At 42.4% G+C, this 22,824-nt stretch overlaps 1 protein-coding gene and 1 non-coding gene across 2 annotated transcripts in view; one reads left to right on the plus strand and one right to left on the minus strand.

Moving 5' to 3' along the window:
* The window catches only part of LOC103175712 (heparan sulfate glucosamine 3-O-sulfotransferase 3A1-like), a 61,912-nt gene that overhangs the window by 5,405 nt on the left and 33,683 nt on the right, over positions 1-22,824 (plus strand). The window lies entirely within an intron of this gene.
* On the minus strand, positions 13,265-13,336 carry trnae-cuc. Its single transcript has one exon. It is a non-coding gene; the product is annotated as a tRNA-Glu (tRNA).

Here is a 22,824-nt window from a genome sequence, read left to right on the forward strand (position 1 = left end):
GGCGCATTCTGGTAGCTTTCGCAAAGACTGATCTCTTCACTTTGCGAATGTTGGACAGCGAGTGTCAGCAGACCATTTGCCTGTAGGGGGAATCGCAGCCAAAGTTGTCTGTCTCTCTGCTACATCTCCACACGGGCACCTTCCAAACGGGGTCTCAGAAACAAGCCGCTGATCTCTCTTTTGCCCCTTGTCGCCTGATTGTGCTCAGGTCAATTTATCAGCCAACTCTGACACTGGGATTGATTGAAAACGAAGGCTCAGATCTTCCCTGGATATACTCGTTCTGCTACCTGGGGAAGGAAGCTTTGAGTTGTGGTTTAATTATTAACACTTTGTAAGAAAAGGAACTTTTAGTGAGATGGGTTTTAGAAACCTAACTGCACCATGAAGTGCTCCAGGACGCTATCCCGCGCGAAGGCCACCATAACAAGTTGATGTTGTTGTATTTGTAGTTCATGAGGTGCGAGTTTCCATTCCGCCTCCTTTTTCTCTCCAGCAGACACTTAGATTGGTGACTACAGTGTGGACGCCCGGCTCAGATGGTAGAATTTTTCGTCTCAAAGTCTGAAAGTGGTGGGTTCAAACCCCACTTTGGGACTTGGAAATCGTGTAGTCTATGCGGATGTTAATGTGGGGTGCTGGTGGGGAGTGAGGGGGGGTGGCTGTTGCATTGTTAGGTGTGTTGTGTTGTCCTGAAGGTGAGACAGTCACCTAAGGTCCCATCTATCTGTTCAGGTGGACGGTATAGATGCCATGGTGCCGCTCAAAGGGAAGGGAGTTTCTCCCGGTGTCCTGGCTAATAATTGTACGAGACATTACTGTGTGCAAATTGACTACCGTGTTTGTCTACAAAATACAGTCACTCCACTTTCCAGTATGTCGTGTGCAATGCTTTGATACGTCCTCCCAAACTGAAAGGCACTGTATCAAATGATTAGAGCAGTTGTTGATGAGAGGAGGAGATGAAGCTCTTTTGGTTCAAACGTAAAAGAAATCATAGCAGGTTTCCTTACTGCATATGCCTCCGTTTACCTAGTAGTAAGTAGGAATTCGGTTGTTAGTCGATTGGCGAATTGTTTTCCAGGGTTAATAGTCCCTTAAAAAAATTTAAATAATAATTTGGTCACTCAATCCATGACTGATTGCTTTCGCATTTTGCCCACAAAATATAATCAATCCACTTCGCAATACATTGTGTGAAGCGCATTGAGACTTCTCAACGACGTGATAAGACACTATATTAAATAACAACAGCAACTTGCATTTGATGCAAGGAGTAAAATGATCGTGGAATCCTGTAGCTCAGTGGTTAGAGCACTTGCCTCGCAAGAGAGAGAGACCTGGGTTTGATTCCCGGCAGGGCGAAACATTGAGCAAGTTTCCTTACTCCACACGCCTCTGCTTACCTAGCTGTAAGTAGGAACCCGGTTGTTAGTCGATTGGCAGATCACTTTTCTAGGGATAATAATCCCTCAAACAAAAAAAAATAAAATCCAAGACTGTTTGTGGTACACTGTTGTGCACAATTGGCTGCCGTTTTTCACCCACAAATATACAGTGAATTCGCTTTATAGTATATTGTGTGAAGCGCTTTGAGATGTCTAGGATTATTATTATTATTAAGTTAATTATTCACATTCAAAGAACTGGATATTGGAATTAGATCCTGTACGATAAGTTTAAATAACTCTTTGCTTCAAACCAAATGGAAGTTATTCTTAGATATATTTTTCTTCTTCATGTTTTGTAAGCCTTCCCGGACTTTAAATAAAATAAAGATTTTACTGGTGGAACACTATAGTCATTAATAAAACCTTGGAATACTTTACAAACATCCAGAGCCAAGGAGAAACGTAGCCACACACCACAGCAGGGGTTAGATACTTGGCTGCCTTGTAGTCTGTAACTTGTGAGTGGTGACATGCAAAGTTGAAGCAGAATATATTGGCAGGTAGATTATTTATTTGCTGGAGCAAATAACAGAAGGAATAAACATATTTTATAGCAACTTAAACTTCGAAACATCTCAGGGTACGTCACCATAATTGCTCTTAAAAAATGACTTGTTTTTCTGGGTAAATGCAGCAGCTATTTGCACAAGGTCCGACAAGACAGACTGGTGTTGAATGATCACTTAATCTGGAGGATTGCTAACTGGGAGAGAAAATCCCTTCTTTTTCATTCTCGTCGCTTAACATCCATCTGAAGAACGGGCAGACAGGACCTTGTTTTAACATCTCATTTGAAGGACAGCACCTCCTCCCACCTCCCCTCCCCCCCACCCCCATGTCATTTGAACGCATAACTCAAAGCATGATGATATTGCTCCCACTGTACACTTTAAGATTCTTGGATATATATTGCACATTGATTGCTTTGGTGTAGAACTGAGGCCGAAAGTGCAATATGAATGTAGTTTAGAAGCCATTGATCCAAATAAACTGGGTCACCTGCTCGGTGTCCCTGCAGATTACATGATTCTGCACTGGGATAAATCCCTGACCAACACATCTCTGCACTGTGCATTGTATAAAGATGTACAAGCAGCACGACTTGTGGAAAATGCAACCTGGCTTCTTGTTGATCCAATTGCAGAGACTGAATTGGAGCAGAAATCATCCCTCCTAGCTCCCCCACTCCCCTCTCTCTCCCTCCCATCCTCACCACCGTTTTGCCCACACAACACACTTTGCAGCATATCCTGTGCAGTTCTTTGGGGAGTCCTCCTGACACGTGAAAGGCCCAATACCAAACACAAGGATTATTTATTATCATTTCCTCCCTGAAGTATATTTACTTATCAAAATGATAAATAGCGTATCCCTGCTATGTTTGAGGAAAATCTGCCAGCCTGTTTTAAATTCATTCTGAATTTGGTTTAGTGGGGGATGGGAAGGAGAGAGAAAGAGAGAGAAAAAAAAGTATTTCACTGTCTTTCTGTGTTCCTTTTTCTTTCATCAGAATGCTCTCTCAGACATTGCATATACATATAATACATACACATCAATGAGCATAGCCACAGATATATGCAGGCACCAAGTAGTAACATGGGATTGCACTTAAGCGAGCCGACAGTGAGTCAATATTTTTGTTGAACGAGTGCTCCATCTGGAATCTGCTCTGAGTTAGAATAAAGACATTTAAAATGTTCCCTTGCTTGGATTTTCATTCTTTCCTTCAAGCTCGGGAGTTAAAAGCAAGGCACTGTTTAAATTTTTACGAATTTTCCAAAAATAGTGTTCAGCTTGGCCCATTTTTCATCTCATTCATATTCATGAGTTTGCCTTAATTCCTGCCTATGGCAAGCAGCAGTGAACCAGCAGCTGTAAATGCTGTTCCACTTGTTATTTTCAACTCAGTTTGACTTCCCACAGAATGCCCAGCCCGCACTCCCCTCTCTCTTCCTTCCATGCTGCTGGGGGATCACTTCAGTTAAGAGAGGGAGCTTTCCTCACAGCGATTAATAAGGGAGCTTCTCCTACTGTTAAAATGATGGTTCTTTGACACATCGGAAACCAATCAACATGCGTAAGACTATCCAAACCAAACATCCCACCTATACATGGGAATTCCAGAAATATTTATTGGAATGGAATGTGCACTCTTTCCCTGGACGGACTATCCTAATTGCAGTGAGTATTGGGCACCAGGTGGCAAGAACCAAGGTTTGGGGATCCCCAGAGTGTTTTGGGGTACAACTGGAGTCTAACCATCGAAAACCGCACAGCTTACAATTGAAAGAACTGTCTGGCAAGCTTTCCTGCTACTTGTTCAGTTAGGAAAGGAATGTCAATATGACAACAAACTAATTTCTAGCAAATTACTTTCTTTGACCGTGCCTTCAGCTCCCTTCTCGACTCTCTACCCCCTCCTCGCTCCCTCCCTTCCCTCCCCTCACCCTGACCATTTCCCCCTTGCTCGGGTCCTGACCCAACTGTACAGCGCCTTGGGACGTCCTCCCGACGTGAAAGGCGCTCAATAAATGGAATCTTGTTGTTGTTGTTGTTCTTGTTGCCACCCATCCAGTATGAAGTGGTTGACTTGAGACCCCGTATGGGTAGAAATTCCACTTGGGTCTAGATTTACTCTATTAACATAGCATTTCAAAGTGTTCAGATTGTGTCAAGTTCTTATATAGTTTTTAATTTCACAGCCTTTTTTTTCTAAGTTAACTATGAAAAAGTTAAAACTGAAGATAAAAATTTGCCTAATCCTGTATGCTCTGAAATTCTACAATAATAGAGTAAATCCACATCCAAGTGGAATTTAACCTCACTCATCTTTAGCTAGTAAGACCATTTGATTGCAGGAACCCAGCTTTCAAACTAAGGCTGAATTTAATAACTTTTCTGAGTGACCAAAAAGTTTGAGATAAATTGGTCTTTCAGGCTTAGACTAGGTGAAAGTGTGGGCCACTGGCGTTAATAATAATAATTTTTTGCATTTGATACAGCGCCTTATCACATCATTGAGGTGCCTCAAAGCACTTCACAGAATATACTGCAAAGTGAATTGACTATATACTTTGTGGGTGAAGTATAACTTAATCTATTTCCCCACTAAGATGCTGCTTATTCTATTGTGTCTCAGGTTCCCTTGTGATCTTCTCACTATGGAGTCACAGACACCCAACTGGCCAAAAACACAAGCAGGAAGGACATCACAGCTCAACCACATCCTTGTTCTCACCCAATACATCATTTCTCACTGCCAGAAGGAGGTCTAGTTACTGGTTCTCTCCAGCGACACAGGCACCTCAAGATTTCCATAAAGTGAAGCAGTCTCTTTGATCTTTCAGTCTCTTTACTGAAATCTAAGCAATGTGAAAGGAAGGTCTCTGTGGCATTGGAGCGATAATGAAATACATTGGAGAAAAGAAAATTGTCTGTCTGGACAATAAAGCAATCTCTGTAAGCTTGTCACACACACACCTTAGTAGACTTCATTTATTTAAGAATGAGAAAAATTGGTTGTGTTGTATTATTATTTGGTTTGCGCTTCACTGTGCTGTCGTTGGTTGACTGTTTGAAGCATCTCATTTCACGACCTGCGTCAGATACATCCGTGTATGGTGATTAATACCGTACAGCAAAAGCAACAACCAAATCCTGAAGGATGAGTGCACTCACGGTCTCAAGATAAGAGAAACATTAGGGCAGAGGATAGAAGGAATTGCTTCACTCAGAAGGTTGTCAGGGTTTGGAATTCATTACCACAAGTGGCTATTAAGGCTGGATCAATAGATTTGGGACACTGCTGTGCGCAATTGGCTGTCACGTTTAGCCAACAAAATACAGTCAATTCACTTCATAGTATATTCTGTGAAGCACTTTGAGACGTCTTGAAGGCATGATAAGGCGCTATAACCCTTCACCTGTCCCACCCCCACCCCCCATCTCATTCAATGCCCGTATTAAAACCGTCCTTTTTGACCATGCCTTCAGTCACCCTCCAACCAGTACCCTCCCTTGCCCTCCACACCTCCTGATGTATTAGAGATGTCTCAAAGTGCGCACAGCAGTGTTCCACAAACAGTCATGGATTAAGTGACCAATCGCCCACAAAATATACAGTCAATTCACTTTACAGTATATTGTGTGAAGCTTTTTGAGATGTCTCAAAGACGTGATAAGGCGCTATATCAAATGCAAGGATTATTATTATTATTATTATTATGATCTTTGGCCTGAGAGGTGGGCAGAAGTGTACAAAGCTCTGCCTCTCCTGTGCTGCAACTGGCCCATGGCAGTAGAACCAGAGGCAATTTAGTTTGTCCTGACATGACAGTCACTGTGCATCATATAGGTGTAAACTTATCACGTAGTCCTACATCTTCAAAGGGAAAATACTGCTAATGGTACAAGTTCCTTGCTTACATTGATAAGAGGATTAACATTAAAGCGCAGCATCCTTCCAGAACTTGATACTCTTCACAGGCATCTTGGAAACCTGTGGAGATTAATCGCTGCTAAATGAGGAGTAAATTGGGCGCCCGTCACACGTGGAAACCCATCACCATGCATAAGAGTGTCTAAGCCAGACAAAGTTACAATATGATTTACATTTGGATAGCACCTTACATGGCAGGACGACATCCCAATGTGTTTGTTCACCACGAAATATACAGTCAATTCACTTTACATTATATTCAGTGAAGCGCTTTGAGACGTCTCAAAGACGCATTAAGGCGCTATATCAAATGCAAGGATTATTATTTTTATTATTATTCCCAAGTAGTTCCTCAAATGTATGTCGCCTACACAAGAGATTTTCCTGTGTCTGGAAATGAGTGGAAGTTGATAGAATTAGCCTCAGTGTCACTGGGCTGGAGAAGGACCATAGAAACCAAGTTGTCTTCCTGTTGGCTTATGGTGATTCCTGTCTGCTCTAGGGTGGTTGAAGCTGGGTAAGACTCGGCTGCAATATTCCTACCAGCACATTGCATAGTTATATAATAAAGATACATTCTGTTCCCCATTACAGTGAAAGCATGCAGTGTGTGGAAAGCATCCAGGCTAAATTTCCCAACTGCTACACAGAACCGATCGACTATAAGGCTCGCATTATCTCATGGTAGTCAACAACACCGACACCCATAATTGCAGCAACTTGCAAGTTACATAACTCCTTTCCCAACTGCCAAAATCTCAAAGAACTTTGCAGAGATGGAGCGGAAAACCAAGCCAGGTGGAAAGCAGGAGGGGTAAGACGGAGTTGACTGAAGTTGACAAACACCGTCACGTTTTTGTAGAGCTAGATTTCTAGGAAGGTCTTGATAGTGGACAGTGAAGGTGGAGGATTTCGAGAAGGCGAGGGGGGAGTGATTGGAAACTTGGCCACTGATGGACGGACAGAGGGGCCGGGGCACATACAGAATGCCTGACTTGGTGAAGCAAAGAAAGTGGGTGGAGAGGCATGCTGGATGGGAATGAGAGAGAGGGAGCAGAAAGGAGCTGTTTGAAAGTGAGAAGAAGAAAACTGAAGTCAATCCACTGGAGGATAGGGAGCCAATGAAGCCTGGTGAGGATAATGATACACAGAGCTTTGTGTGGGAGAAGATACGGGTCACACTGTTCCACTCGCATATAAGAACACTGTAATAATAACCCTTTTACTTGATACATATACCTTATATTCAGAAGTCTTCAAGCATTCACAGGATTTCACTGTAAATTGTAGTGACTAACGGTAGGCGAACAATTTGAATACACCAGTGTCTCACAAACAACCATGAAGTGAGTGACCAATTCCATCTGGGGGGGTGGGGGCGGCGGGAATAATTGGACTCCAGGAGAAACTCCCCTCTCTTTTCAAAGAGTGTCACAGGATTGTTATTGGGTACCTGAAGAGGTAGAAGGGGCCTTGACATAACATCTTACCTGCTACGATGTAGCCCTCCCCCAGTATTGCCCTGGAATAAGTTTTACGGGCATCTGTGTGACAAAAGACTTGTTTCTATCTGTACGGTTTGCTGACAGGCATAACCAGAACTTATGTCAAATATCTGACTGTCCAGCACCCTAGAGCATCCTCCTGATGTGAAGAGCGCTATACTCATGTCATTTATTGTTGTTATAGTTTTCAGATTTTTGCCCTGGTTCGGAAATGTAAACTTAACTAAATTCCAACTTTTTAAGGCAATCCACCGCATATTTCAATTGTTACTTCTCCAAATCCCTGACTGTCCAGTGCCTTGGAATATCCTCCCACCGTGTAAATTTAATATTGTATTGCACTTCAGCGGAGGCTTTTTCCATAAATGCATTTTTGTGAAGATGGGGGTATTCAGTGAAGAAAAGGTCTTCAAGTGGATTTTCTATAGCGTTTTCCAGTGCACATCAATACATGTGTATTCACGCTAGTCAATAAAGCAACTGCTGGCCTCCAGGGAAACCATCAGGCCTTTCTCACTGAAGGTTCGCTGTGTAATGGAGCATTAGTGACACCCTGACACCGTCATTATGTAGGATTAAGGAGATAATGAAAGGTTACCTGAGTGCCTGGTAGAGGCATTCATCTTTCGGGTAACTTGTTTTCAGTCACTGCGTAATGAGTGGGAGGAGCTGTGCCTTGGATCATTGCTCAGTCTTCAAGCTATGGACTCGCTGAATGGGACATTGCTGTTTCTAGTTCTCACTACACCAGTTTGGCCGGTAAATAATGTAACACTGAGATACACTTCACTTCAGGGATCAACGGTGTGTGTGAGTGTGTGGTGCATGCTCTTGGGCATTTGTAAGTTCCATGCATTTGTACGTGTGTGCAATGAACTTGGATGTTCATGTCTATGCAGTGCATTCATGTGTGCAATTCCCGTGCATATTCATGCTTGCATTAATAAGTGACGAGATACAGACAATTTGTGCCCAGGAGAGGGACATTCTGCCTATTGTTTCTATGCTTGTATATGTACACGCGCCTCTCTTTGTCCACACATGCAAATGTATCGAGCCATTGAAAAAGTCTTCCATCATTTGGAGGTGAAGGAAGTGCAGATTGGGTTGCACACAGGGCAAGTGCCTAGTTTGAGCCATGGTATTAAAAGGCATTCAGGAGTGAGGTGAAGGGGAAAATAATAATAATAATAATCCTTGCATTTGATATAGCGCTTTTCACGTCGGGAGGATGTCCCAAAGCGCTTCACAGAACACACTGTAAAGTGAATTGACTGTATGTTTGTGGGCGAACGCGGCAGCCAATTGCGCACAGCAGTGTCCCACAAACAGTCATGGATTGAAAATGACCAATTTATTATTGTTGTTGGTTTTGGAGGGATTATTATTAGGCTCTGTGTGGAGTAAGGAAACTTGCCCAAGGTTTCGCCCTCTGCCTGGAATTGAACTCAGGTCTCTCACTTGCAAAGCGAGTGCTCTAACCACTGAGCTACAGAACTCCATGAAAAGGAAGCCAAACTAGTGCATTGCCTCCAGTAGCAAAGGCAGCAAATCTTTTTTAAAAGAAGCTACCAACTCACCCTCTTAGCCAAGACCTCGCACATATGCCAGGACGTTTAGCTGGAGGGTCATAAAAAAAAGGCTCAAAACAGGGGTGAGTTGTACAACAGTAAAGTTCCCTATGGAGGGAATCTGGTTTGATTCAACACAGCAGCAACCTCTCGAATACAAGTGTTCGAAGCAGGTATTCTGCAATAAGTAACCCTCAGTGCCAGGCGTTTGCTAAATTACAGCCACAGAATGTCTGTAGCACAGATGGGGGCCATTTGGCCCATCGGTTCTATCTGCGCAGATATTAGCTCCTCCACTGGAGCTATCTTCTCTGCCAAATTCAGTGGCCAAGTATCCAACCACTTTGCATTCCATGTTACCTCCAGCGGGGGCCTGCTTCTGGAGACAAGTTTCTGTTGTACAATTGACTGTTTCTTCAAATATGGCTGTATTCCTGGTTAGTTATATTCACCCACAAAGTGCACAGTTAATTCACTTTACAGTATATTCTGTGAAGCCCTTTGAGACGTCTCAACGATGTGATAAGGTGCTGTATCAAATGCAAGGATTATTATTATTAATAATTAGTAATTATTATTACTGGAGCGGGCTGTGCAGGCTTAAGGCACCTCCCCACAGTCTTTCTGACCTCGCTTCTTCATCAGCTGAGCAAAGTCACCTGAAGTAGGTGACCCATTCACTATCCCAGTATTTTCGCAGTGCATTAAACTGCTCCATTAACAACCAAGGCCCAAATTATGGAAAATCACTCGCGATGAGAGTTTCAGCCTTGGTTATTTTCCATCGACTAACGAAGCAGATTTGACTACAGGAAGGATCGGCTGTCTGGGCTTTGTTTTGGAAAGAGGGAGAGAGAGAGAGAGAGAGAGAGAAGACATTAACATTTATTTCCTCATTCCCTCCAGCACTGTCTAATTGCTCCACCTAATGACAACTTGAAAGTGCCATGCAATAAATTATTAAAATTAGAAAATAAAATTGATACCACAGCAACGAGTCTTATGGGGGAAAAAAGTGATCCAGAGAAGTTCTGAGTGGAAGAGGTTTAAATCGAATTGCAGTGTGTGGTGGGTGGATGAAGCGATATAAAAATAATAAAGGCAAAATATTGCAGATGCTGGAAACCTGAAATAAAATCAGAAGTCACTGGGAACACTCAGCAAGTCAGGCAGCATCTATGGAGAGAGGAAAGTGAGTTAACGCTTCAGTTATCGACCTGAAATGTTAACTCGCTTTCATCTCTCCATAGATGCTGCCTGACCTGCTGAATGTTCCCAGTGGCTTCTGAGATAAATATAAAACCATCTTCTATTGTGCATTTTTGTAAAATGTCAATTTTTACATGTGTATCCTGCTTTCCCCTGTATTTTAAAAGAGGCTTATAGACTTTGAGCTCATTATTTCAGTCAGTGTAGTGCTGGGAAGGGCGGTGAAGGAGTGCTGCATTGTGGAGGTGCCCCGTTCTTTGGAATAAGATGTTAAACCGCAGTCCTAACTGCGTGTTCAGTTGGATAGTGGACATCCCACAGCATTATTCAAAAAGAGAAGAAAGCCTTTTCCAGTGTCCTGGCAACAATCCTCCAGGTAAAATTGGTCATTCATCACATAGCAGTTTGTGGGACATTGTTGGTCACAAATTGGCTTTGTATTCAACTATAAATACCATCACTATACTTTATAGGAATTCCTGTGAAGTCTAAACAGGACTTGGAGGAGTAGACGAGTCAATGGAAGCAGGGATTTTTCCCACTCTCAGCTCTCATTAACCCTGCAAACCAAAGACCTAACCGGTAGACTGGTTCTGGGTAGAAAAGTAACAGGCATCTTTGCAGTGTTCCCAATAATAAGCTACAGAGTTTCAGCTGGTTAAATTCCATCAGTATCTGAATATATATTCTGGGATACCCCAAGCCTTGGCTCTCACCAACCTGCACCTAAACTGGGATTAGGTGAGCAGGGTGTGAGCTGCTATGCTGGAGAGCGATTGTGTGCTCCATAATTGTCAAGACAGAAATTTTCATACGTATATGGAACTTAGTGATTTGGTCTAGAAGCATGTGTGAGACATCCAGCGTGCCCTTTGTAGAAGGGTTTGTCTAGATGGCAATCAAAGCAGTGAGATGGTGAACCCCAATTGACTTTCCGCTTCCTTGCTCAGGGGTATTGAGCCTGTCGGCTGTCCTGGATAGGATCAGCTAGCCAGGACCTTCTGGGTATTGGTTTAGTGCTGTACCTAAGCCATCAGGGGAAACATTGGCAACACTGAGTTTTCATTACAAAATAGTAATGTACCAATCCTTCCAGGAGACCAACTCACTCTCAGTGCTGGAGGAGCCTGGCAAGAGAAGCCGAACAAAGCTGAGCTATTCTGACAGTGAGACGAGAGAGTGGGTGCGCTCTCTCTATCACAAATACAATGGCTTTCTGCTTGTAATTTAGAAGGTCTTACCGATGTAATAACCCAGACAATGTAGCAATGGGATTTGAGATTGACTCATTCTGCATTTTCTATCACAATGAAATGGGGAGTTTATTGTTGCTGTGCAAATAGGACATTTGAATTCTCCTGCTCTTCACAAGCCCGGGATTCCAATAAATCGTGACATTGGATATTTGTTGAATTACTGCTAGAGCAGAGAACTGTTGTCAGGGGTTGCTGGCTCATTGAATCCAGTTGCAAAGCCAAGGGTCACATTGTCTGCGGTGTCTTTGCCAAACAATTCACCACAAGGTCACTCAATCCACGATTGTTTGTGGATGCTGCTGTGCGCAGTTAGCTGTCATGTTTCGCCCACAAAATATACAGTGAATTCACTTTACAGTACGTTCTGTGAAGCGTTATTGAGATGTCTGGAAGACGTGATAAGGCGCTACATCAAATGCACTTAATTATTATTATTATTGTTGTTATTGTTAGTGACTCGGAGCTGCTGATGGGGAACTCAGCCAATAACCAGCAGGATTTCAGGCCCACCTAGCGAGATCCCAACCGTTGGGTGTCAGAGTTTAGAATCCTGTGAGATGGCTATGACATATCGGTAGAGTTTCCAAGGTTTGGAGGCTGTTTTTCTACATTTCTTAAAGAGTACCAGCATCCAAATTCAGACAAAATTGAAGGATTTTCCACAATTCCCCACTAATATTTAAAAAAAAGACAAAAAGGTCTGACGGGTAAAAGTAGGAGGAATTTCATGCCTCCACATTTGGCAAAGCTTCCACAAGTGCAGGATAAAATTCCTTGCAACAACTAGCACAAGGAACGGGTTATTGAATACCACAAATATCAGCCCTCTATTTCACATAATCTGAGTCAGTTTGCGCAAACTGGGATTTTCTCCATCGGTCACTTTACCTAAAGTCTACTTTTTGTCTGTTCAACGTTCGGAAACCGAAAGGGCCAAAAGCATTTACTTACCCACTTCTGCTCATTCCTACCATTAGCAGGAAATTCCTATTAACTCTGAATTTCTTGCCTAAGTTACACGTCTGGGATATTTCGAGGTCGGATTACACCCATTCCCTTCTTTGCGATGTTTGATCAGCGTCTCACATTTCTCCCGTCACAGCAAATTGAAGAAAAATTATGGTTCGAAACATTTTAGAAATTCTACACTGCTGAAACTCTGAGGAATAATTTCCCTGTGAATTCCTAGTAAATATATAAAGTGCTATGGTCGGAGGGTTTCTGTACAGGAATAGAAATGGGTTGCAGTGCTGTGCAGATCAGGGGGCTGCAGTGTTCATTTCAGTCTGTCTGGAGTTAGGAAGTCAGATCAGTCAGTTTGAAGATCATTAACTATCAACATTTAAACAGGGCCTTTCACAGCAGGAATCCTGTAGCTCAGTGGTTAGAGCACTCGCTTTGCAAGCGAGAGACCTGAGTTCAATTCCAGGCAGAGGGCGAAACCTTGGGCAAGTTTCCTTACTCCACACAGAGCCTAATAATAATCCCTCCAAAACAAAAACAATAATAAATTGGTCATTTTCAATCTACGACTGTTTGTGGGACATTGCTGTGCGCAATTGGCTGCCGCGTTCGCCCACAAATATATAGTCAATTCACTTTACAGTATATTGTGTGAAGCGCTTTGGGACGTCTAGAAGACGTGAAAAGCGCTATATCAAATGAAAGGATTATTATTATTATCCTTCATCCTCCTTAACAAATAGAAACCAAGCAGAAATTTAACATCTCTGGATACTACTACTAATAATAACAGTGGTGGATTGAAGTGACCAACTTATTATTTTTTTTCTTGAGGGATCATTATTAGGAGAAAGGAAACTTGCCCAAGGTCTTGCCCCGCTGGGAATCGAACCCAGGTCTCTCGCTTGAGAGGCAAGTGCTCTAACCACTGAGCTACAGGACTTCACTGGGAGTTACTGGGAGAAACTCTTTTATTTTCATCTGTTAGACGGTGATTACCACCACAATTCTCCTTTCTTATTATTAGACGTCCCGTAGTTTAGTGGTTAGCGTGCTCACCTCACAAACGAGAGAACTCGGGCGGGGCTAAAAAGGCAAGTTTCCTTCTCGACACACCTCTGTTTACCTAGCAGTTAAGTCGGAACTCGGTTGTTAGTCGATTTGGGGGATCGCTTTCCGGGAGTAATATTTGCTCCAAAATAAAAACAATGTGGTCACTGAATTCACGACTGTTTGTGGGACGCTGCTGTGCACAATTGGCTGCTGCGTTTTGCTCACAAGGTTTGCACACAGTTACTCCATTTTACAATATATTCTGTGAACAACAACAACAATAACAACAAATTGCACTTGTATAGTGCCCTTCTCGTCCGAAAGACGTCCCAGGGCCCTCGACAGTCAGGGTTTGTTGGACCCGAGCTGGGAGTTGGGGTCAGAAGGGTTGGAGGGCAGGGGGGTAGGGGTGGGAGTTTGGCCAAAGGATTGGTCGAAGAGGAAGGTGAAGCTCTTTGAGACGTCTCAATCACATGATAAGACGCCATATCAAATGCAAGCTTTATTATTATTTTCCAACATTGCCTACAGCATCTTTAACGTTCACCTGAACAGGCAGGTGGGCCTTGGTTTAATGAAGTGAGATGCATTGCTGGAAATCCTGGGATAATGGGACACCTACTTCAGGTCCCTTTTCTCAACTGGTGAAGAGGAGAGTCAGGAAGGCTGTGGGGAGGTTAATAATAATAATCCTTACATTTGATATGGCGCCTTATCACATCATTGAGACATCCCAAAGAGCTTCACAAAATATACGGTAGAGTGGAGTGACTGTGTGTTTTATGGGTGAAACCAAACTCCATCTCAGCCTGTGGAGGACCCTGGACACAGTAACGCCTGTTAGTATCGGTAAAGACTTTGAATTTGCATGAACAAGCTTATCCTCTGGGCACAGGCAGTTCTCTTGCTTTGATCAGGTGGGATTTGTCAGCAGAGGGAAGGGTCATCGTTTGTTATTAGTCAAATGGATTCGAATGAAGATAACCTGCTGAGCCCAGGCATTTCTGCCACTTTTTGTTCCTCCGGTTGATGAATAGCTGTGGTTAACAGCCATGTACACGGTCAAAGGGATGGTGATCTGGAGATAAGGAGGGACTTGTACTGATAGCCAAATTATGTGAAAGCCCCAGTTTAATTTTTCTCTTTCTCTTTCCCTTCCCCCCCCCACACACCGCCCCACACCCACCTTTCTCCAGTCAATTCTTGTCTTATTTTGACCCTGGTAATAATTTAGGAGAGGTGGAGAAAAGGCAGATTTTGCACATTAAACGATTGACTTTCAGAACTGTGACAAAAACCCAACCTTGCAATAACCAGACCAAAATAGAACACACCGACCTCTTGGGGGTTGGGGTTGGAATGTGGCTTAATAATAATAATTCTCACATTTGACAGGAGAGAAAGAGATAAGGCTTCTCTGTTTTATAAATGCAAAAATACATCCCCAAATAACGAGGAACAACAAGTAGGAAGAGATGAGATGAAAAATAAACAATGTTTATCACAGGTCTCATAGATAAGCTCAGCTGACTACGGTGTCCTAAGATTCTTTGGATTTAAAAGGATAAACAAATATCTCGGTTTTATTGCACAAGGTAATTTTCTCTTGAAAATGTTAAAGATATTGTGGAAAATTCTTAAATTCACTCTTAATTTTTACACTGTTTCCCACCAGTCCCTCTCTCTCCACTCCGCAGTTCGTAGAAAGACAATAAATTAAACCAAGTTTAGGAATTTTCCACAAATTTCCACAAGATTTCCACCCTGTTTTGATGAAATAAAATAATAAATTGGTCACCCAATCCACGATTGTTTGTGGGATGCTGCTATGCGCTAATTAGCTGCCGCATTTCGCCCACAAAGTATACAGTCAATTCACATTACAGTATATTCTGTGAAGCACTTTGAGATCTCGAAGGCGTGATAAGGTGCTATATCGAATGCAAGGATTATTATTATTATTATTAGCAATCAGGTGGCATGTCCCTCTGATAACGGGGTGAAATTAGGGGCCGTTCAATGTATTTCCCAACAGATAGCTTCCTCGCCCTTCTCTCCTGAACTCGTACTGAGGTTCAATTCCATAGTCACCCCGCCTCCCCACCGCCTCCCCTCTCCAACGCTGCATTAACCTGAGTTTAGGGTGATATTCAGTGTCTCAGAATCCGAGAGGAAAAATACCGAGAAAGGCAGAGAGGAGGCTCATTTGGCATTCCCACGTTGACATCACAGTCTCGCTCACAGTAGCTGTGGTGTCAGGGTGGCACTCATTAAACGCTGCACAATTCTCGTCCAGAGCAAGGAGTTTACTAACACAGAACATTATTCAATTGCAATGACCCTTAATTAGGTGTAAGCACAGAAACCAGCTTGTAGTAGTAATCCTTACATTTGATACAGCACCTGTAAAGTTAAAACCTTTCTAATGACTTCACAGTAGTTACTGTTAAGTGTAGCGACTGTAGAGTTGAAGGCATACGCAGCAGCCAATTTGCACACAGCCAGGTTCCACAAACAGCCAGCAGCTTGGCGCTTTGCAGTAAGAATGCCCACAAGCACTGGCAGAAGGTAAAAGCATTCCTTTCTACCATTTATTTAGTTGAAAGTATTGAGGCCAAGATCAACACGTGCTGGATGTCTGCCTAGGTGGAGGGGGTGGGAGAAGGGGATCCAGAGAAATTCACAACTGACACATTAGAACAGAGAAGGTTGAGAGGGGACCTCATGGAGGCTTTTAAATGTCTGAGGTGTTTTGATAACTGAAGAATTATTTCCACCAGTCGGTGAGTCAACAACTGGAAGGCATGGATTTGAGCTAATTACCAAATCTGAGACATTTTGATGACGTAAACAGGCAGAAATTAATTCCCACTGGTTGGTGAGTCAGTAACTACTGAGGGCAAATATGTAAAGTAATTACCAAAGTGAGGAGTTGGGAGATTTTTTAACCACACAGACACACACACCCACCCACTGGAAGTATGGTTGAAGCAGAATCCTTATCAGCTTTTAAGGTGAAATTAGAGAAATATCTGAAAAGCAGATATATAATAATAATCTTTGTAGTTGATACAGCGCCTTATCAAACATAAAAGTGTTAGCCGGAAAGCCAGGAAAATGGGACCAAACAGAAAGCTCTTTCAGAGAGGCACAATGACTGAATTGCTTACTTCTGTGCTGCAAATTTTTATGGTTCTAAATTTGGTTTCCCCCTTTCATTTTTGCCCAATGCGATGCACAATGTAAAGTTCAAACCCAGCGTTTAACTCAATTACAGCTGACTTGATTGTTCAAGCACATTAACCATGATCCACTCATTTTGCTTTCTACTGAAGGTTTTTGGAGGAACATTGTCAAAGTATAGGGTTGAGCCCTGCACTTGGAATTTATGCAATAGTGTCTATAACTACTGTTGTATCTGTAGCAATGCTGTCGTTCTGGTATTTGAAACCAAAGCATGAAACTTGCATTCCTCCAGCACGTTTCCATTGACTTCAGCTACTAAACTGTAAGCTTCTAAAAACTATGAGTGTCGTCACTTTTCCCATTTATTTTGATGTGCCCAATCTTCCCTAACGTTCAGTCAGTATTTAGTATGTGTGGGCGGACGTGCTTGGGGGGGAATGGGTGTAGGAGGAAGGAATGACAATACGTGGTTTGGTAGTACAGGGATAGCATTTGATTAACAGTCAAGTTTTCAAAAACGTTCCCATTTTTCTTCCTCATCATCCAACGTTTCAATTAAAATGCTCGATCCTCCCCTCTCTGAAACTGGCACGAACACGTCCTCTCTCCCTGTTAAGTAGAGACAATGCCACCCACACATTTGTGTCATTCTGTGATGAGCATTTTGGCTGGACAAACATGAACGAGGAAGTTCAAAATTCTCTGAAGACGTTTAAGAATAGCTCAACAACAAACAAGCAACTTTGGAGTCTATTTGGGGCCACCTGTAATTACATGTGCACAGATGGTAGTATATTTAATTATTTTCATTGGCTGATAATCACATAATTAAGACACCTTTAAATAATAACAATAATAATCCTTGCATTTGATACAGCTCCTTATCACATCTTCGAGACGTCTCAAAGCGCTTCACAGAATATACTGTAAAGTGAATTGACTGTATACTTTGTGGGCAAAATGCAGCAGCCAATTGCGCTCAGCAATTTTTTTTGAAGTGATGATTATACACTATATAATATAAAATATAATTCCACTATAAATAAGGCACAAACATTTACACATGGTTTGCACAAGGTGCGTGACATGGAGGCCATCTGTTTTAATTCCAGTCTTCCTTCTTCCTGCTTGAAGGCTGATTGGTTAAGTGCGTGACAAGTTATTTGCTTTGAAGTGTTGCCGCTTGTATCCATCGCACACAAAACACATTTAGTTGAGCAGAATAGTCATGTTTCTCACCTCTGCAAAGGTTTAACAATCATCTAACAGCTCTGTCACCCAAATTGCTAACTCATATTCAGATGAACGCAACAGATTGCATGATACTCCGATAGTGAGTGAAATGATCAGAGGTATAAAATTACTGGGGTCTTGGCTCCTGAAATGTACACAACTGTAAAGTATTAATCCTTGCATGTAATATAATTCTATTATGTCCTAAAGTGCTTCCCAGGCAATTGCTGTTTCGTGTTGTGACTGTGTAGATATGAGTCATGAATCACAAATTTTATCTGGCGATTGTTAGGCAGGAGACCAGAAGAAACTCACTTCTTTTGTCGAATAGCATCATAGGATTGGCACTCACTTAAGAGGTTGGTTTAATTCAGCAGGACATTTATTTCTCCATGTATGTAAGTTACATGTAAGGGTTCAGCTAGAAATACATAGTCACTGCACATCACAGTAAAACAATGAGATGTCTCGATGGCACTATATCAAATGCAGGTATTATTACTAATAAGTTTAGTTTGAAAGGAGAGAAGAAACCTCATTAGCTGAACACCAATTGTACAAAGTATTGTGTCTTCCATCTTGGCACCTGAACAACAACAGCGACAACAACTTGGGTTTATATAACGCCCTTCAGGCGGCGTATCCAGGGGGAGAGGGAGGTGACCATAAGCACGTTCAAAAAGGAAGGTCTTTAGGCAGGATTTGAAATTGGGGAGGAAGAGCACAGGATTGAGATTCCTCAAAGAGATCAATCCTATCAGACACTTGGATCCTATAATGCTGTGTCTCAAATAGACAACTTGACTCTGACACAAACGTGACTAGCAATAGAAATGGTGGAATGAAGGAAGACCATTTGGTCCACCAAGGCCAAGTCAAACCTATCCTATCACAGACTTTACCTCATCCATTCTATTGCCTGGGAGAAAGCATTGTATAGATGCACAACTGGTAACCCTTATTGCTCTTCTCTAAACCTTCTCTAATAAGCACTTTTTTGAACGTCAAGGACCCTAAACCGAACATTATTCTAAATGAAGCCTGTGATGCGAATAGGGTTTGCTGCTACTCTGTGGTACCTAGGGCCAACATTGATGGCATTGCCAAGCTTACAGTAAACATGAAAACTAAAAAGCCTAGTAGTCATTTGGAAACAGCCCAAGTTTAATAAGTAAATAGATCATAATAAAATGTCTGGAGCAGGTTTATGAACGTTTGGAAGAAGCATTCATCTTGCAAGTTGGCAGACGGCTGCTTTGCTTTGCCAAACCAAGTTAAACTGGTTTTAATAAGTGATACTAACCTTCAGGAATGAAGAAGTGACAGTTTCACGTCAAGAGGAGAGGAATTTGCACATGCGATCTCTACAATAACACAGAAATAGGAGAGGACTTTCAACCCACTGAGCCTGCTCCTCCACATTATTATCTTCTAATCCCATTTCCTTGCCTTTTTCTACTTTGAAACCGTGGAGTGCACCGCCCCAGAAGACCTCAGAAACTGAAAGCCTTATAGGCGGAATCAATTGGGATGTTCTAAATAGAGATAGATACTTGGGAATCAAGGGCATGAAGCTAAGAGGAGAAACAGCAAAAAACAAGTGCCAAATCACAACCGTTGGACAGTTTTCATAACAACAAATTTAATTTGTTTAGCGTCTTTCATGTCGGGAGGATGTCTCAGGCTGCCGGACAGTCAGGGATTTGGACCCATTAACCAATATGGTCTGACAGGCTAAGGCTAGAGGAAATTTCAGGCATCTGCTCATTCCTTAAGCAGGGTTGGGCAATAACATAAAAGGTGATGGAATTATTCTCAGGACCGGAGGAGAAATAATTTATCAATTCAAAAAAATATTGATTGATTCCTTTCAGGGCACTATTTGCCAGAATCCAAGCTACACGTTGATAAATTTGTTTTGTCAATAAAAATTGATTGGGGGAGGGGGTGAAATCAATGGACTTCATTTCTTCACATTGTACATATGACGCATAATAGACGTGTTTACACATGGCATATAATAGACCCCCACTAGCCACCATCAACGATGCCTCGGTGCTGCATTTAGCCAGAGAGGGGAATGTTTTTCTGTCAAATATGCTGAGAAAATAACATTAGCGACAGACAGTGTGCACTGAGCCACAATCCATCCCAAGCTCCTTGCTGACACCACATTGAGTGGTACAATGGCGCTTTTCTCTGCCTCCGATACCTAGATAACAGCTGGTGCACATCGAGAAAGGAACAAAAAGAGTTAACTCATTTTAGAAATAGATTTCCAGCGTCTCGGCAGATCCAATACTAGATTTGCCCGAGGCTCAAAAAACCTTTCCTGTTCAACTCCCAGCGTTAATATTTTATCAGCTCCCACTAAGCATGGAGGCCAGGGCCCTTGAGCCACTGCAGGTCAAAGACCAACATTCTCCTCCTCCTCTTGACTTTATTTCTCTGAATAGATTCAGGTCACTTGGTTTGGGAGATAAACCGAAATAAAGAGACATCGGCATCTGCGAGATAATTTTTAATGTCATGGGAAGAATTGAATGAAATGATCCATCACTTCAACAGGGTTGTAAACATAGCATTTCTCCCACAAACTACACAGTCACTCCACTTTACAATATATCCCGTGAAGAGCTTTGAGACGTCTCAACGAGATGATGAGGTGCTATATCAAATGCAAGGATTATTATTGTTATTATTATTAGTGTTATTATTATAAACAATTCTGCATTTTAGTCAATTTAAAACAAATTATCCCTTCATCGCTCCCCCCCCCCATTTGAACTTTTCTTTTTCACTCCTCCCTCTGTACTACAGATAATTCTCAAGTCCTGGGAATGGGTGAACATGATACTGGCTAGCCCCCCTCGCTCTCTCTCTCTCTCTCTCTCTCTCTTTATACTTGTACTGTACTTCATTCCCTGCCGGGTGATCCGTTCTGGGGACGAGGATATACTTCCTGCCTCCCCTTACAAACCGCTGTTGCTCAGCTGAATGCAGATACAGAGAACCTAACCCTTCTGGGGCCACTGATAAGATCCCCCTCTTAGTTTCATAATCTTCAATTTAAGCCAAATTGTGAGCTGATCTGCTTTTATGTTTCCGGTTTCCAGCTCTGGTTCATTAAATGAAATCTACCACATCAGAGCAGAGAGTCGCATCACCCAAGAATACTCTTTCTTCAACATGTAGCTTGTAGTGCGCCAGGTTCCTATTTGTGGCCAAGCTTGAAGCCAGTCAGAAAGGCAGACTCCAATCACAGTTATTTCCAGAGGTAGAAGGAGCCTGAACATCAATACATACAATACGAAATTGCATTTACACAGCGCCTTTCACATCAGGAGGACGCCCCAAGAGCTGAACAACCAGGAATTTGGACGCTAACCCTAATCCCTTCCTCCATCAAAGACAAATGCAGTGAGCTAGGATTACCTTTAACAAAACGGTTAGAATTTGCAGCTTTTATAAAGACTTATACTCACTAATGTACCCCAGCACTGCGTGAAACCAGGTGTTTTCTATAAAAGATACAGAGACCTATTTTTTCTAGAAATAGTCTACTTTTACTCTTAGCTCCACTCTGGAAGGAAGAGACTTCAATCAAATCACCTCTGAACCTCCCTCAGTTCTTGGAAACCGATTCCCATTGTCCCCAAGACAGAAGCCACATCTCCGAGCTGTATTAACATGAGTTCCCGGATAGATCGTGCATGATTTTCATTTAGAAAATAGTCTCAACTGCATAGCAGCCTTCGTGCATGAGATCCTGGCTAACAGGTCCTCATATTCTACAACCAAGAAAGAAACTTGGTTTATATTGACATGTGTTGCATGAAGAAGCCCCTTTGACCAATTTGATCTCATCCTAAACTTGTGCACTCTTGTCCTGCAGCCTTGGGGCATCCAAAAGTGCTCTTCTGGATTCATATCATCTACTTCATTCAGGTTATTTCACTTAAAGGTCTCAAGATGTTCCTCTTTGGCCGTACCTCCAGCCCACATTCCCAACCCTCTTAATTCCAACCCCCAGCTCGGGTGCGAACCCTTAATTGTCCAGCGCCTTGGGATGTCCTTATGACTTGAAAGGCGCTATATAAATGTAATTTGTTGTGTTGTTAAAGTAGAGATGGACAACACAATTCCTAACACCTCTAAAGGAATATCCAGTCAGTCTGGTGAACTTTGACAAGAGGCATTTGCCCAACAAGAACTTTTCAGTAGGAGTTTCTGATCTGGTTTATCACTTGGGTTTGCACTGAAGCTGAGAGTTGCCACAAACTGGAAGAGAAGCACATTTAGACGTCAGGAAGTAATTAGTTTCAAATCTGCATTTTGAACGATATGAGCATGAAGGAGAGGTTTAATTTAACATTACAAAGCATAACTCTTAGCTGCGGAAATTAATGATGCAGTGATTCTGCAGCCAGAGGCCACTTAGTCTTGAGAAAGCATGTCTGTAGTGCTTCAACACGCACTGTGAGAGTGAGAGCGTGTGTTACTGAAAATCCTTCTCGGCTTTCCAGTGTGCATTGTGCTTCTCTGGGGGCAAGAGAAACAAAACATTAAATTGTATCTTCTTTTGAGAGAGATTGTTGTGCTCATTACGCTACAGATTCTTGCCTAAATGGAAATATTCCTTGCTTGTTTGTGACCATTGCTGGCCAACACACTGCCAGAGCAGGGCAGACACGGGGTGAAGTTTAGGGCAAAACTCCCTTCATTCAGCTCTATCAACAAGCTTTGACCCAACCTCAACCGAGCAAACACCCAAACAGAGCTTGCAACACTCGGGAGCAAACCGAACTAAGCCTGCCAACATCAATCGGCTTTCACAGGTGAAAAGCAAATACGAAGTTAAGTCAAGATCAAGCAGCTTGTTAATTAGCTCACAAGTGGCTGGTTTGTTACTCAGACTGTTGATAAGACTTCTGTAACACAGACTGATGATTTCAGTCA

The sequence above is a fragment of the Callorhinchus milii genome, unplaced genomic scaffold (assembly GCF_018977255.1).
Source record: "Callorhinchus milii isolate IMCB2004 unplaced genomic scaffold, IMCB_Cmil_1.0 Scaffold20, whole genome shotgun sequence".
NCBI lineage: Eukaryota > Metazoa > Chordata > Chondrichthyes > Chimaeriformes > Callorhinchidae > Callorhinchus > Callorhinchus milii.